The sequence below is a fragment of the Lissotriton helveticus genome, chromosome 3_1 (assembly GCF_964261635.1).
Source record: "Lissotriton helveticus chromosome 3_1, aLisHel1.1, whole genome shotgun sequence".
NCBI classification, from domain to species: Eukaryota; Metazoa; Chordata; class Amphibia; order Caudata; family Salamandridae; genus Lissotriton; species Lissotriton helveticus.
Genome location: NC_136061.1, coordinates 408601984 through 408619138, shown reverse-complemented (window position 1 = coordinate 408619138; position 17155 = coordinate 408601984). Strand labels below are relative to the sequence as shown.

At 46.9% G+C, this 17155-nt stretch overlaps 1 protein-coding gene across 1 annotated transcript in view; it reads right to left on the bottom strand.

Moving 5' to 3' along the window:
* Positions 1-16408, bottom strand: part of CASP8 (caspase 8) — a 188175-nt gene extending 171767 nt beyond the window's left edge. The window contains exon 1 of the mRNA XM_078680213.1: positions 16270-16408. The gene's annotated coding sequence lies outside the window, so the exon portion shown is untranslated. The remainder of the gene's footprint in view (positions 1-16269) is intronic.
* Positions 16409-17155: the final 747 nt, after the last annotated feature.

Genomic DNA, 17155 nt, shown 5'->3' with positions numbered 1-17155 from the left:
CTGCTTGCTGTAGGTTAGAATCAGGCGCGGAGGGCTATTTTCTGAAGTGGGTTTTGATATCTCAGGTCTAAGTAAAGATTCCCTGGATTTGTCACGACTTCTTTGTAGGGCACTGTTCAAAACCTTATCACTGTAACCCCTGACTCTTAGCCTATCTACGGTGTTTCTGGCTTCACGTTCGAATATCTCAGGGGTACTACTTATACGTTTGACCCGCACCAATTCTCCATATGGGACATTATTGATCACATGTTGCGGATGGTTACTGCTGGCATGTAATATGCTGTTACCAGCTGTCGGTTTACGGAAAAGGGAGGTAGTTACAGAGTTGTTTTCAATCATTAGATGAACATCTAAAAAGTCTGCCTGTACCTTACTAATGTTGGAGGTGAAGAAAAGATTTTCCTGATTCTTGTTGAGAGCATCAACAAAAACTTGCGCACTTGCCTCATCCCCCTCCCACACACAAAACACATCATCTATAAACCGTTTCCAGTATCGCACATGCTGAAATCCTGGTGTGGCAGTGAGGCCGCACTCCTCCCACCAGCCCACGTGTAAACACGCGTAGCTGGGAGAGAAGCACGACCCCATCGCCACACCCCGTACCTGTCTCCATATGCCCTTTGCAAACATGAAATAATTATTATGCAGGCACCAGTGTATTAAGTCACACAGCATTTTGTTGTGTGCGTAGTATTCACATGATCGTAGACCAAGATAATGTTTGATTGCCTCTAACCCTTTGGAGTGATCTATGGACGTATATAACGACTCTATATCCAAAGTTACAATACACCAGTTCTCTTGCCACACAATGGAGGACAATTTTCTCAAAAAGTCCCCCGTATCCTTAATATAGCTTGGTAAGCTTTTCACAATGTCTTGCAAGAAGAAATCAATGTAACTGGAAATGTTCTCTCCTACACTGTTAATGGCCGCAATGATTGGACGGCGAGGTGTTGGAACTTTCCGTTTGTGTATTTTAGGAATCAGATATAATATGGGTATCACTGGGTGTTCAACATTCAGAAAATCATATTCAGTTTGTGAGATCAAATTATTCCTTTTAAATGACATTAGCATCTTTTTCACCTCATCTTTGGCTCGCTTATATGCCATTCCATTCGATCTGTCATAACAAGAGGTGTCATTTAATTGTCTCATGGCTTCTACAATGTATTCTTCTTTGTTCCAGAGCACAATATTACCACCTTTGTCTGATTTATTGATGATCACTTCATGATTCTGACTCAATTTTTTCATTAACATGTTATATTGATTTACCTTAGCATTGTTCATATGCGTTTGAGCCTGCACTCTGCGGTTTAATTTCTTAAGATCTTCAATGACACAATCATGGTAAATGTCTACCGCATCATTTGGCATTACAGGCAAAAACGTGCTTACCGGCTTAAATGGGCTGATTCCAGATCCCTTTTGGCAGATGTCCACGTTATAAAGCTCACGTTGTGTGGATGTAACCTCATCGTCATTGTTAGTAGGATTCTCCAGGTTACACAGTGTCAGAAGCAATCTCGCATCTCGTGCCGCTGGTGGAGGAATACTGTTTCCAGATATTGTCAGTTGTTTGGTGGTTTTACCTTTGTCCTTACTTGCTGGTTTTGAGGAAAAGAATTTCTTCAACTTCAATTTGCGAATGAACTTAAAAACATCCGCTCTGGTGTTTGTATAGTTGAATGAACTTTCAGGACAAAAGTTTAGTCCTAAACTTAAAAGTTGTTCTTCTGCCGCTGATAAGGTTATATTTGTAAGATTAGTAATGGTACAATCCTTCAATATTTCTTTTTGTTGTACCATTGCCTCTTTTTCTTTTGTGGCTGCTGCTGTTGCTTTTCGTTTTTTTCGCCTTGCGTGACGTTTGGCGTTGCGCCTCCTGCGTTTTGATTCCTCCGCGTCCTGGGTCGCAGTGTTTGTAGCCGGTCCTCCACTAAAAAATCAATCTCCTCTGCAAGATTGAGGATTCTACCTGGGTTGCCTCCTTCCACCCCAGTGCAATCCACTAGTGAAGTACTCGATGTACTGGCTAAAGAAATTGAGTCTGCATCAGAGTTCTCACTCTGCTCATCCACTCGGTTTGTAGTGGCTGCACCGTCAAACCTTGTCGTTTGCTTAGTTAGTTTGGATTGTCGCGCCTTGTCAAACTTACGGGAGAATGTATATATTTGCCCGGTTGTGTAGTCATTCAAATCCCTTGCAAACTTGTGGATTTTTCTTACTTTAATGCGCTCTTCATGCTTACGTAGCCGCTCACTTATTTCCTTGCGCGCAGCCGTTATCAAAAGTTTTGTTTCAGGGTCGGCAATAGCATCCAGCTGATCATTAAGGCTTTTAATTTCCTCCAATAATATATCCCTATCTATCACGGCATATTCAATTAGGACTTTCACCAGATTCATTGAAGCGTCGAGGTTCAATTCCCCCCATTTCTTCAGCATAGCCGGGTTGGGATTTTCAAAACTCGGCGCCAGCATAATTCGCAAGCCACGCGGAATCCTGCCTACTTCCACGTACTTGGTAAGCGATTTATGTTCCCACCACTTGGTGATTTCCGCCTTGGTCTTCTTCTCTACGGTCTTCAATAGTTGTTTTGCATTTAGTTGCACACTATTAGGCTGATTACCAGGTGCCGCCGCATTGGCAATTGAGGCGTTTTTCTGCACATTGTTAAACAGCGCCTCTGCCGCGTCTTCACGCTCTCTCTCCAAACTGGCTGACATGGTGACAACGCGAGGAGTATTCGATATGGTTCACCGAAGGCAGATGCCGATATCGGTCTTCTGACTGCTTAAGCCTTGAGCTCGCTACCTGAAAATCCCGGAATAACACCACATCTGTGACTGGACGACACCCGCCGTAGCTCACCAATCCGATCAGCCACTAGCGCGTCTTCCTCCAATGCTGGTCGTGGTTGTTTCTTTCGGTTCAGGGGGTCTCGCAAAATTTCCTCCTCGGAACAAAAACAAAGAAAGCTGTTGTAGCGAGGCCACTTGTAAAGCGAGCGGGTACCGTAAACGGGGACAGCCCGCCTCCGTAACATGTAGAAACCAAGTCTCCAAACACTGCAAAACACTCCTGCAATAGAAGACACGGACCCCAGGCTGCAGTAAGGTAGGTTTTATTCTCCTCTCAGGTAACGCGTTTCGAGCAACACGTGCTCTTGATCACACACCATACACCTGGTCAGCACACATTTAAATACATTTTTTTCCTTTGCAGTGCTCCACCTCCAAAGTGAGTCACATGGTGCATGAACATAAATAAAATACTTCACCGCACCCACCATCCACAAACTTAATGACAGGGGAAAGGGAATGAAAAAATATATAACATTTCTATGGCAAAATGAAACCCCTCATTTTGTTCCTTTTCAAATTAAGTGTATTAAGTGTTACCACTTTATTCCAATCAACTTCAGGTGTGCCATACTTTTGTCATAAGTAAGACTGTTAGCGTTCTAGTTGTTCTTTAGAACACTCTGGGACATTCTGTCATTGGGCTATAGTTGGGCTACATCTGGCTGATATTTGGGCTACATTTGTTTTTTTTTGTCTCTGGTGGCCATCTTTGGGCTACATTGGGCTACATTTGGGCTCTAACATATATATAGCCCAATGTAGCCCAATATATATTTTTTCAAAGTTAATTTCCGTAAAACCACTGGAGCATATATCTTGAGACATAGCAAAGGCACATCGGGGTACCAGTCCCTACAATTTTGCCAAGTTTGGTGGAAATCCATTCAGCCGTTCGGGCTAAAAGTGAGTCCAACCGCCCTATGGAAATTAACATGGGGAAAACACGTTTTGGGACCCCCCTTTTATCTCGGCCCCCGCTTGACGGATCCCCCCGAAACTTTCAGGGAAGGAGCGAGGCAAAGTTAAGGAAAATTACAGGCAGATCCCTCATTCGGCGCCAAAGTTATTCCCAATAGAATGTTGCGGATTTCCTATGGAAAACGATCCTAACTATAACTACCTACTGGCGACCGCCAGTAGGTAATATATATATATATATATATCAAAGCTGGCAATTCCGTTGTTTATAGAACAGAAATTTGAGCACTCAAGAGGTAACGGTGAACGTTGTTTATTCGGCAAGCTGCGCTGTAAATAAACGCGTTTCGGAATTAATCCTTCATCAGTGTTTAGTCTTTTTGACGTGAGGCGTCTTTTTAAACTTGTTTTCGTAAGCAGAGCAATCAACAGTGAAAACGGCATATCACAACGCACAATATGGCACCATTATTGTCCGCCATCTTAACGTGGTGAACACATTAATTCATGTGCATTATTTACAAACATTTACACGTTGGATTTAAGAAAAAATGCATTATCATTGGACAACATTCTATTGCGTCTAATAATTCGCTTCCTAATATTGGGAACATTCCATGATGCCTGTAGGTAATATATATATATATATATATATATATATATATATATATATATTGCTAAGAGATATATGGAAAACTAGATTGAAGGAACTGCTGACGGATGGCTCTGGCTCACCTAAAAGCTAAACATTAAATGAAAAATGCATGGTGCAAATGAAAGGGAGGTATGATAGCACGAAAACAGAAACATACCTCTAGATTAAAAATACTCTGTGTTATCACAAGCACAGGGGATGATCCATAATGTAACAAAAAATAGCAAACTATTGATTTGCACAAACACCGATATTTTTACATCAACGTTATCGAAGTTGAGTAATTTTGAGCAAAGGACTGAAAATCTTTATTTGTTTCCATACTCCTTTTTCTTAGATTGGGGAGAAACCCTATTACTAATTCTCCATTTTGTATGCAGATGAATCCTGAATGGTGATGCAAGAGTATTTGTTTGCATATGGTGTTATCCCCCAAGCCCACTATTTATCCTTTTTTTAGCTACTTCAGCAGGAGAACTGTTCTGCAACCATTACCTCCTCGTCCTGTCTCCCCGTCCCATTCCTTACAAGTGAGCAGCTAGTCTGCTCCACAGAAACCTAGTACCTAGCAGAGCTTTTTGCCCCTCCCCCAGTATGGCGTCACCATCATGTGACAATAAAGGGGGAGGAGCAGCAGAGAAACTTCCTGTTCTTTTTTTTCTGCATTCGCAGTCTACTGATGTCCTAGCAGGAGCTGTTTGGGGGTAAGTTTATCTCTTTTTTTTGTTGTTATTGTGGCTGCCTGCTTTAGCGGCCGCCTTTTTTACTTTTTATTGCTTGTGGGACTGCCGGAGGTTCGTTCCCTGCTCTTTGTGGCTCCACCTTCTTGTAGTTTTATGGGGGGGGGGGGGGGCCTGTCACTTGCTCGGTCCGCTCTAGCGGCCGGCTGTGCCTCCTTTTTTGGCTGCTGCTTGCTATTGGGCACTGGAGTGTTCTGTTCAGTGATCTCGTGGTGCTTGGTACCCATGTTCATGGGTTCTATTCTGGAAAGTGCACGGGCAGTTGCTATGCAGCACAATGCTTCACATGAAGAGACCAGCTGTGGAGCTCTCATGTAGTGTGTATAGGTTCTATCTGTGACCCACCTTTTTTTGGCCTCATTTGTTGCTATTACATAAGGTGGAGGCGTTGCGCTTGAAATCCGTTTGGGTTTCCCTGCGCAGGTTAGCAATGTCTTGTGTTTTTTGTGCCTCCTCGGCCTGCTCTAGCGGCCGTTCCTCTCAATGCCGGCCTGCTCTAGCGGCCGTTCCTCTCGATGCCGTTCCCAATGCACCCTGCTTAGCGGGCGGGGGTTTTCGGCTGTGTTTCCTGCTGGGTGCTCAGCTCCCTGGGGATGTTTTTGGGCAGCTGGACCCGTTTCCTGTGTGGGGACAGGGCCTTGGGACTTCATGCCTTTCCGGGCGGGTCCCTTTTTCTTGGGTCCCGTCCTCTGTGGCTGCTTTGTGTCCTCCTCTCTTGCGTTCCTGCCGTGGTGCTGGATGCTTCTTCACCTGCGGACTCTCATGGTTCTCTCAGTGCACAGTCGTCTCTCGCGATGTACTGTTCTGCGCCTTGTTTGCCTGCTGCTCTGCTGGCGGTGTGACGGTGCTCTCTGCATGCACCTCTTGGCATCCTTGTTCCTGCTTCTACGTGTGGGGGTTGCTGCTGCCTTCCGGGCTCGGCTGGCTGTTGGTGGGGTGTGGCGTTCCTCTGCTGCTTCCCGCTTTTTTGTCGGGCGTAGGCCTGTTCTGCTGACATGGTCTGGGCCCTGGTTTTTCTTTTGCGGGATGGTATGGATGCCTCCTCTCTCTTGGCCCTCCTGGTGTTGCAGGTGCACTGGTTGTTGTCCCTCTGTGTGCCTCTGCGCTGCTTATGCTGCTTTGGTTACTGCATGGCGTCCTGCCTGGTTGCGTTCCTGGTAGGCTGGGCCTTCTCAGTGTTCGGTCCTGCTTGGGTTGCCCTTTGTGGGTTCCCGTGGACGTGCTTGTGGTCCCGCGTGCTTGTGGCTCCTGTATGCCCTCCTTCTTGGGGACGTGGGTTTGCCTGCCGCCGTGCCTTTGGGCCTCCTGCTCGGGGTGCTTCGCGGCCCTTTTTTATGGCTGGGGTCGTGGCCGGGGGTCCCTGAGGGTGCCTGGTCCCGTGCCCCTGCCGGTGTTGCTGCCCCCACTTCCTCCTCTTCCCGTTGGCTTTTCTGCCTATGCATGTTGGTGGTCGCCTCCAGTCCTTCCTGTCCCGGTGGTTGTCTGTTCCGGATGCCTGGGCGGTTCGGTCTGTGTCGGAGGGTTGCCAGTTGGTGTTTTCCTCTCCTCCCCCTCTGGGTTTCGTTCTGGCTCTCCTGCCCCGTCTTCCTCTGCGTCAGAAGGCGTTGCTGGCGGGTGAGCGGCTTCTGTTGAGGGAGGTGGCTGTTGTGGGGGCTGCTGTTCGGTCCTTTTTCTGGTCTCCGGGAAGGATTCTTCGGTTCGGCGTCCTGTTTTGGATCTGAAGCGGGTCTTTCACTTCGTTCTCCGTCGTCGTTTCTGCTGTCCTTTCTGCCTCTGGTGCTTCCGGGTAGCTTCCTGGCAGCCCTGGATCTGATGGTTGCGTTTCTGCAACCGAGATGCTTTGGCTCGTTGGTGCGTCTTGTACCTTTGGTGATGCCCGCCCTCACGGTCCAGGGTTCGAGTCCTCCCACTGCTGTGTGTGTGTCCCCCAGGTGGTATGTTTTGGGGTTTTCACCGAGCTCTTGGCCCCTCTGGTGGGTTTTCTTCATTCCAGGGGGCTGCATGTGTTTGCCTTTCTGGTTGGCTGGCTTCATCGGCCCCCGGAAGTCCTCCCTGGTGCCCTCCCTGTCCCTGTGGTTCCTGGGGGCTCTCTTCCTCTTGGACCTGGGCATGGTGTTCCTCTCCCGGCGGCGCTGGTTGACTTTCTTTCCCGGGTGTCTGCCCGTCTCTGGTTTGGGTGTCGGGGTGTTGGCGTCCGCTTTGCTACTCCTTCCTTGGGCCAGGCTACGTCTGTACCCCCTGTTGCGTCATGTCCTGTCACGCTGGGGTCCTGCCTCCTTGGACTACGAGACTCTGATCCCTGTCGCTCCGGGATTCGGGCGGATCTCCGGTGGTGGTTGTCCCCACTGTATTTTTCCCGGGGTTCGTCCTCCTTCCTCCTCTGGCTGTGGTCGTGTTGTCCACGGATGCCTGTGCTTTGGGATCGGGTGCCGTTCTGGGTGCCTCCTAGGCTCGGGTCGGTGGTCCCGTTTCGAGTCCCTCGAGTCCTCGGCTTGGAAGGAGTTGGGGGTGGTTTGGTTTGCTTTGGTTCGCTCCTCTCCTTTGGGGTCGGGCGGTCTCGGTGCAGACCGTAGTTCTGGTGGTTCATGCTTCTGTGTATCGCCTTGGGGGCTTGTGTCATGCTCTATTTCTCCTGTCCCGGAGGTTCGGCTTTTAGGCCGAGTCGTGCCTCTTGTCTCTGACGGCTGTCTATCTTCCGGGGTGGATGATTGGGCCTGCGGCTTCTTTGAGCTGGGTGTTCCCCTCCTCGGTGTCCCTGGGTCTGTCCCCGGTTCTGTTGGATCTTTTTGTCCTCCGGTTCTGCCTTCCTTGGCTGGATCTTTTCTGCCTCGGAGGATTCCGCCCTTCTTCCTCTGTTTTGCAGCGCTCCCTCTCGGTTGGCGTGGGCCACAGTTGCTTTCTCGATTCCGTCGGCGGAGGGTCTGCTGTTCGCCTTCCCTCCGTTTGCCTTCATTCCGAGGGTCCTCCGGGAGTTTCGGTTGGTTCAGGCGGAGGTTCTCCTGGTGGTTCCGGTGTGGTGTCGGCAGTCTTGGTTTCCCCTTCTGCTAGCCCTTTCTGTTTGCCCTCGTTGGAAGTTTCCCCTGTCTCCCTCCCCCCTGCGGGCTCCTCTTCTCGGGTTTGCCTCCCTGCGCCACCTCCGGCTGGGGGTTTGACGCTTGAGGGGTTGTGTTTGCTGGGTCTGGGTTGCTCAGTGGAGGTTGCCCAATGTCTCCGGCTTTCTAGGCGTCCTTCCGCCTTGTAGTCGTATGCCCCTCGCTTGAGATGTTTCTCCTCCTGGTGTCTTGGGAGGGGTCTCTCTTCTGCCTCCTGTGAGGCCGTGAGGGTGTTGAACTTCTTGCGGGATGGTTTTGTCTTGGGGCTTGCGGTTTCTTCCCTGCGGGCGCAATGGGCTGCCATTCTTGCTTTTCGGGGTTCCTCTGTTTCCTCTGTCTCCCCGTTGGTGGCTCGCCTTCTGGGGTGTTTCTTGCTTCAGCGTCCTGTCTCTCGTTCTCCTGTGCCTACTTGGGTTCTTCCCTTGATTCTGCGGGCTTTGACGGGTCCTCCTTTCGGGCCTTTGGGCTCTGTGGCCCTGAAGTTCCTTTCTGCTAAGGTTATTTTCCTGGTGGCCATTACTTCTGGGCGGAGGGTTGGTGTGATTGGGGCGCTGATGGCTTCTCCCCCCCTTCTTGCGCTTTTGCGCTGACAAGGTCATTCTCCGTCCGAGTCCGTTCTTTCTTCCTGAGGTGGTGTCTTCTTTTCACCGTCAGGAGGATACTGTTCTCCCGGTGTTTTTTCCGGCTCCTGCCTCTCCTGAGGAGGTGCTCCTCCATTCGTTGGATGTGCTGAGGGCTCTCCGCATCTACTTGGAGCGTACGGCTGATTTCCGTAAGGTTGATTCCTTGTTCGTCACCTATGGCCTCTCGGGTCTGGGGCTTCGGCCTTCTTTGTCCACCTTGTCTCGTTGTGTCCAGGGCGCTGTGGTTTCTGCTTACGATTCTGCACACTGTCCTCTGCCTTCTTCTGTTCAGGGTCGGTCGACTCGGAGCGTATCGTCCTCCTGGGCCATGTTCAAGGGGGCCTTTTTGAGGGACGTTTGCAATGCTGCCACGTGGGCTTCTCCCCATTCTTTTGTTACACATTATCGTCTTCAGTTGGGGATGGCGGCCTCTGCTGCCTTTGGGGCTAGTGTCTTTTCTGCAGTACATGGTTTGTGAACTGTACTGTTTTCTGTGGATTAAATGGACCTGGTTTTTTTCTCTAAACTGTTTGGTCTGTTTTTTTCTTACAATCACCGTGTGCTTGGGTATGGGCTCACTTGTAAGGAATGGGACGGGGAGACAGGACGAGGAGGTAATGCCCGGTTACTCACCGGTAATATCCATTACTCCGAGTCCTGGTCTCCCCGTCCCATTCCTGAGCCCTTCCCTCCCTCCCTCTTTTTGGTTTTGGGGTGATTGTTTCGTTTCTGGGTTTTTGTCTTTGGTATTCTCAGGAAGTTTCTCTGCCACTCCTCCCCTTTATTGTCACATGATGGTGACGCCATACTGGGGGAGGGGCAAAAAGCTCTGCTAGGTACTAGGTTTCTGTGGAGCAGACTAGCTGCTCACTTGTAAGTAATGGGACGGGGAGACCAGGACTCGCAGTAATGAATATTACCGGTGAGTAACCGGGCATTTATGCAGTTACAAAGCATGAGATGGTAAATGCCAGTCGAGGGCAGGCAGCAGCATTTCATAAAGTTTGACCTGTCAGCATCTGAAAGCTCACACTGTGCTTGTGGATGCTGGGAACATTTGGAGCAGCGGCCAGCAGTCAAGAGGGCTGTAACAGACCTTCACGGGGCCCACAGTAAAAATATTTGACGGCCCCATACAACCAATTGTGTGCAGGATATATGATGGGTTATTTGTTTAAAAATCTTATTTTATCCTTAGGCTTTCTCTTTCTCCAACCATACTGTTCAAGGACACCTCCCCCTCTCTCCTATGCCCCTTTTTATTCCCTGACACCCGAATGACTCTCCCCTCTCCAGCCTGTAATGTAAATATCAGTAAGAGCAGGCTTCTCCAATAAGTAGCTTGTGAGCAACTGGTAACTTTCCAACCACTTAGAAGTAACTCTCCATTGTGCAGCCCAGCATGCTAAATTTGAAGCTTTTGCTTGGCTGTATGCATACCAAAATTCAGACTGTGTAATATGGACAGATTGTGTATTTTCAGAACTCATACACCAATGTTCGAAAGCTCATATTTGAGTGATAAATCATGTGTTTATTGCTAATGTTATTTACCTTGCTGTCAGGGCATTGCCAATATGGTTGCTCGGACATTCTAAATTGACTATGAGCGTTGTATACTAGTGCTGACAACTCATAGCTTTTATATGGTGGCCACTACTGCAATCTTGTTTGATGTGGTCATTGTTACAACGCTAATAATATTAATATCCCAGGATGATTTTCATTGAACATAAGTGGCTCTTACTACAGAAAGGGTTGGAGGTCCTGAGACACAAGGAAAATCCTCTTCAGTGCTTTCTGGCAACTAATTCATTTCAGACCGTTTACCGTGTTTGGTCACCCTCCAGTTGCAATGTTCAATGGGAACATAAGGCAGCTGCCTGCATTGGCCTTAGTGAATTATTTGCATTGGACCATTCTGCCCCATTGACCGATAGCTGATAAGTGGGCCTACAAAGTCACTGCACCCAAATCCCAACATGTAGTGTCATTGTCATACCAGAACTAATACCCAAAGACAACTGTGCTGATTCACCTCAATTCTAACCTATTGTATTCCTGGCTAACATCCTTCTGCACTGTAATCAGAACATTCAGCAAATTCAGGCCTGGTATTACACAGCTATGTACTACTTACACATTGTCAGTGCCCCAATCCTGATTTACACATCCTTACTATCCAATATCAAGTGTCTCTCTCTCTCTCTCCCCCCCCCCCCCCTCCATCCCTCCCTTCCAGGTCCTTCTTCTAGCTATCACACTTACATTTTCCATCACACTTATATTTTCCTACCAAAAACGTACACATGCCAGTGCACCTCAACACCGACATGAAACCCATTACAGGTTATTTCAGATCAGATTGTAAATGTTTGAATAGATTAAACTCTTAGTACGTAAAAAGAAGTTAATGCATCAAGGTACAGGATATATATGTATATATATATATATATATATATATATATATATATATATATATATATATATATATAATTTATTAAGTGGCAGTGATTAACTGCAGTGTAGATCTAAAGTAAAGAGCCCGTAGCCTTGCTTTACAAAACTTGCCTTGCAGAGGTCTGAAGCCATACCACCTGCCCGGTGCTACTTTGCTAGTTTTAACGTGAGCCATACATCTATTGTTGAGAGCTGAAGGACGGGACCCTGTTGACAGTGGGGACCACGGGTATTACCCCCACTATCAAATTCACAATTGTGACCCTTGTCCTTTTAAGGAGTTTCAATGTCTGAAAAGTGCGAATGTGAATGCTGGGATTGAGCCCTGTTGTCCAACGCAGGCCTCCATAGTTTGCAATGAGTCAAAAGCCAATTTCAGCACCATTACTATTAAGGAGGTGGACGGATTTGCCATAGTGCGAATATTCCCTTTGTGCTGCCTGTGGCTAAAGATTTCTGGGCACCAAAAAGCGTGAGTCTGGTCTCAGCACAATGCAAGAACTGTGCTGTGACCAGACGCTTTGTGCATCAGCCCCTAAATGCTCTTTTATATTTACATTGTTTAACCTTTTATAAAATGTTCAATATATTCCATAAAAGAGCCAGTCTAGAAGTACCTGGCTGTTTTATTTGCGAGCGACTGGCAATATTTGTGTATCTATGGAAACCAACACTTGTTAAATAATGTTCAGACTTTCAAGCGTTGCTTAATCTGTACAAAACATTTTTATTCTGAAACAGGAAGTGGCAACTGCTTCGGCAGGTTGAAGATTTTCTACAATTGCATAAGATCTCGCCAAAGCCAACATGGCCTACTTTCAATATGACTTCTGGAGAAGTTGGTTGGCCAAGCAGCCATGATGTCACCCACGTGCTCACTCACACTGATTTAACCGGAGGTTCCTAGCTCCTACCTCCTGGGCCTTATTTATGAGGCAGTGCGTCACTTTTACGTTGTTGGTGCGTCACTTTTTGTGAAGCACCAGCGGCGTACAAAAATGTGCCTTGTTGCACCATATTTACAAAGTGACGCATCTAGGTAGATGCGTTACTTTGTAAATCCCTGCGCCAAATTATACCTGCGCCAGGTATAATGTATGCAGGAGGGGCGTTCTGACGCAACAAAGGGTCATAGAAGTGAATCTATAAGATTTCAATGCGCCACTTCTAGGACGCAAATGTGTCAATATCTTACGCCTGCCTCACAGCAGGCGTAAGACTGACGCAGACCCTTTCACATGGGGCTTGACCCATGTGAAAGGACACATTGCTGAAGTTGCGTCACTTTTGTGACACACTCCAGCAATGCGTCACTTTTGCGCCATACAGATACGTCAGAAATACTGACGAATCTGTAACTCCTTGCGACATGATGCGTCATACAGTAATATCACATCAATCATGTCGCAAGGAGGGCGCACTGAGAAGTGATGCATCGCTGCTTTCACGCAGCGATGCGTCACTTCTCATAAATGAGGCCCCCTGTTTTTAAAGATGGTTTTGTTAGAGTTTAAAATGTTGCTCATTTAGTACAAACAACTGTCGCTCGATGGAACACTATGCAAACATCATATAGCAATGAGTCCGACGATTTACCGGTGCCCCACAATTTGTGGTTTTACATAGCAAGATATACTGGATCTTGGCTAGTACATTTGGTCCTAATAACAACACAGCGATATGGTTGCTTGATGCATGTTTTAAGCAAATTACCCAATTAGCTCCAAATGATGGCTGTGGAAAATGCCTGCAAAGAAGAACTGAAGAAAAATAAAAACATCATATAAATGATCACAAACCCAAACCTCCAGATTGCCGCAACTTGTCTTGTAGAGTTATTTCCCAGGTCCCTGCCGTGGGGGTCGTGTGGTAAGGGTTTTGCTGAATCGCTCCCTGACATCCTTTCACATGGGTTTGCATTTTGGAGACCCAGCAACGCCGGGGAGAGGTTACTGTCTACTATAAGTGGTTCAGAGGAGGTGGTCAAACCCTTTAAGCTGTAACGGTCGAGGGACTACTTCCACAGGACAGTCAACTATCACACTTCGCCTCTTTTTTCCAGCGGCGGCTCCACTGCAAAGGCAGAGGAGCATCACCCCACTGCTCTAAGAGCAGTGCAAAGGAAAAATAAAATGATATTAACCGAACACTATTATAATTTTATTTTTTGTCTGGCTGCAAGCTCTATGTTAGGGCAGGCGGGGCTGGGCTCCAGTGACCCAGAGGGAGGAGGAGTGGCTGCTGCACCTTAAGTGCGCATGACGGCTTGGCTGGCCATCTTGGGCTGGCCAAACCATCATGCCACTTTGCATGTTCTCCACAAGCTGTATTATACAGCCTGGGTAGTGAACATGCACAGCCTCCCAGTCCCTGTCAGAGGGCCAAACAACATCGCTCAGACCAATCGTGACGCTGCTGTAAGGCAGTGTCATGATTATCTAGGGGAGTCTGGGTGCTTCCGGGAGGCAGGATACAGCAAGTACGGAGGAGAGGCGGAAGCAGGTGACCCACAGGTAAGTTCTTCTTTTTTTCTAACTCCCCTGCCCCCTCCACCGTCCACTACCAGCCACCACTGCTATTTTCTCCAGCTGTGAATGCCACAATGCAAAACTTTCCTCTCTTCCGCCCCTGTTGGTGGAGGCTGATCACACTGCCACCTATGGATATACCCATCTCAAGGTATCTCACCACAAGTCATGAATTGAGGGCGTCACTGCTGCCTTCCAGATCATGGTGATGCATCTTTTTGGTGGAATAAAAGCTAAGTCTTTTAAGGCGCACACATGCTTCGACATTTTGGTGCGGGCTACCACATCGAGGAGGCTAGGACAGCACTGTAATTAAGGCTTCTTGCATAGAGGTGGGTAAGGACCCCAGTCACTCAGATTCCTCACATACCTGTAACCATCTAGAGGCCAACCTAGAGCTATATGCGGCATATAAGTCAACCAGGACCCCATCTGGTCTTGGTGCCCTGGACCTGGCCATATTCTGTAATGGGCAATTGGATTTCGTGCAAATGTAAGGGTTCACTCAATTCTAGTCGTTGGACGTCATTCACTCTTGGGAGTGGAAGGTGTTTGAGTTATTAGTGTACCTGAGAACACTGTGTGTCCTGTGGGGATTCATATAATGTTTTATAATAATGTCTAAACACTGCACTGAACCCCGTTTGGGTGTTGATTATCTCTCCAGTGATGTCCTTTAAAGCCCGCACCACTGTTCTTGGGGTCTCTGCCTTAAGGGGGCAAGCTAATTCTGTGCCCGCTTTATCCACCTCAGTGTGATTTCTAGCAGTATGTTCCTTGCAATTCAAGTTACCCAGGCGTTCCAATAATGTTTGTTATTCTTCCCTGACCCATGCCAGTTTATGTCTAGAGTGTACCTGTATGACAGAGTAAATTTCTAATGTGCGTATTCGCTACTCTAGTGTCTCCAGTCCTCAGAGTAGAGCTTGTTCACCCTGTGATTAGTATGTCAAAAGTGACATCTCCCCACCACATTGAATCCATGATTTTAGTTAAAAGTGTCTAATATTAGCACAGTGTGGGTGTGATATGAAAATAACGATATATAAGTTTGTTTCTGTCACCACGGTGCCTCTGATCCCTTTTGTAGATGTTGTTAGTAATCCAAAAGCAATAGCGATATTTCAACAAGGTATTGGATGGAGGTCTGCAGGGCTACAATAACCTGTCTTTCACATTCAGCGCTTTTGCATTGAACTGAGTTCACCTGTCTTCACCTGTGGGTGCGAAAGCAAACCTTGTAGAACTACTCCAAAGTCATAGTTTATGCGCACCTGCTCCCTGGTGTCTTCCCGTACAGGAAACTTTTTTTATTTAAAAAGCAACAGCAGTTCCTTAACGGAACACTAGGGGGCATATTTACAAGGACGGAATTAAAATTATCGCTGCTTGAGCAGCAGAAAACTGCCGCCAAAGCGGCGATAATGGGCTTGATAATAGGCTCTTGAGAATTCCAGAGAATTCAAATACACCCGAACATGGGCTTCTATTGGAATTCTCTGGAATTCTCAAGAGCCTATTATCAAGCCCATTATGGCCGCTTTACTGCTGCTAAAGCGGCGGTAATTTTAACTTCGTCCTTGTAAGTATGCCCCTAACTGATTTGAAAGAAAACCTTGCAGTTTGTGAATGCAGGTGCAGGCACGTTCCTGTTCTGTTCCTTGCTGGCCACTATCTACAGAGGGGTAGTTAGTGAGCTGCCCAATTAATATTCATTAGGTACATCATTCTGAGACCCCCCTGCAAATAAGTCACATTGCAATAAGACATGTTGCAAATAATCGGTGCACAGCCTGCTACCTTTCTCTTTGTACACTGGGGAGTAAATGCGCAGAAATAGGTTTGATCGGAATATGTGTGAGCTGCAGCCCCAAAATGCTGAATGAGAGGATGCGCTGGGCACGAAAAATGAAAATTATTGTATGGATGGGACTTCTCTGTTTGAAGATGAGACCTTCAAAATACTTGGGATTCCCGCAAGATAAGAGCGGTGTGAATGGGGGAAACGGAGGTACACAGAATCAGCGAACTGTACGTTGACTACTTTTAAAGTTATCAAGAAGTTGAATAACAGCAATAACGACTTCAGTATTAAAAAACAACAACTAAAAAACAATGTTCATTATTGACAAACAATGTTGTTACTAAACACCACCCACTGAACGTTACTTCTTTCTCAGTTAGATGAAGGGCTAAAGATACAAGTCTGTGTTATAAATGCGCAGACACCTGGAATTATCGTTTCACCTCTCTCTCTTGGTAGTATTGCTGCACAAACAGGAAATGTCACCAAATAGCAGCCACGAGGGGGCTAGAAAGAACGCGACGTTCATGTGCTAGAAATTGCTTCCTGCTCCTGGAAGGTTGCACTTACCTTGCGACGCACCTTTTTCACCCCGGAGATAAAAAAAAAACACCCCCTCAGGCGTCGCCGTGCATGTCTGCAGGTCACGGGACGCTCTCCCGGCTGTGTTGTCTGGGTCTCATCCTCTCAGGGCCAGAAAGAAGACAGGAAGTTGTAAATGCTGTTCACTGATCACTTCCTGCTGGCCTGCCTCTGCATGCTCACTAGTCACTACTGGAAGGGAGGGCGTGCAGCTGGCTGCCTGCCGAGTTTCACAATGGCTTGTTTGAACTCAACTTTAAAGGTCAGTAGACAGCTTTACAGGTGGCAAGGGGTAGCTTCATTGTCCTTGTAATACAGAACTCACAGAAATAACATTCTTGGCCCCACCCTCGCACAGAATACACATCCCTAAACATCAACCTAATACATTGGTATTTCTTTAACTTTTCTCATCTCTTAACAAAAACAGCCCATGTTGACTCCAGCGTCTTATCCCGGGCCCTGGCATCTTCCCAACTGCCTTGGTCTCCACCTTTTTGTTAGTCTCCAGAATCACTGCTTCATCACAGACAAGCCAACCGGCTACATGGACCAGTGCAGCCTTAACTCAAAACCATCTTTGTACCAGACTAACCACCAAACGGATCACTGAACAATATCCAGGTAAACAATATCATTTGACACAAATATTGTGTCAAAAAGATTGTTTACCATAATATTGTGTCCTAATACTTATAATGATAAATACAAAAATATCGAAAATAAAATATTGTTTAACACTAATATCGTTGAAAAACATCCCCAAAAATTAAATATATATATATATATATATATATATATATATATATATATATATATATATATATATATAATGCTCCACTTGTACCACAATTCTCGGGTCACTCGTAGGCGG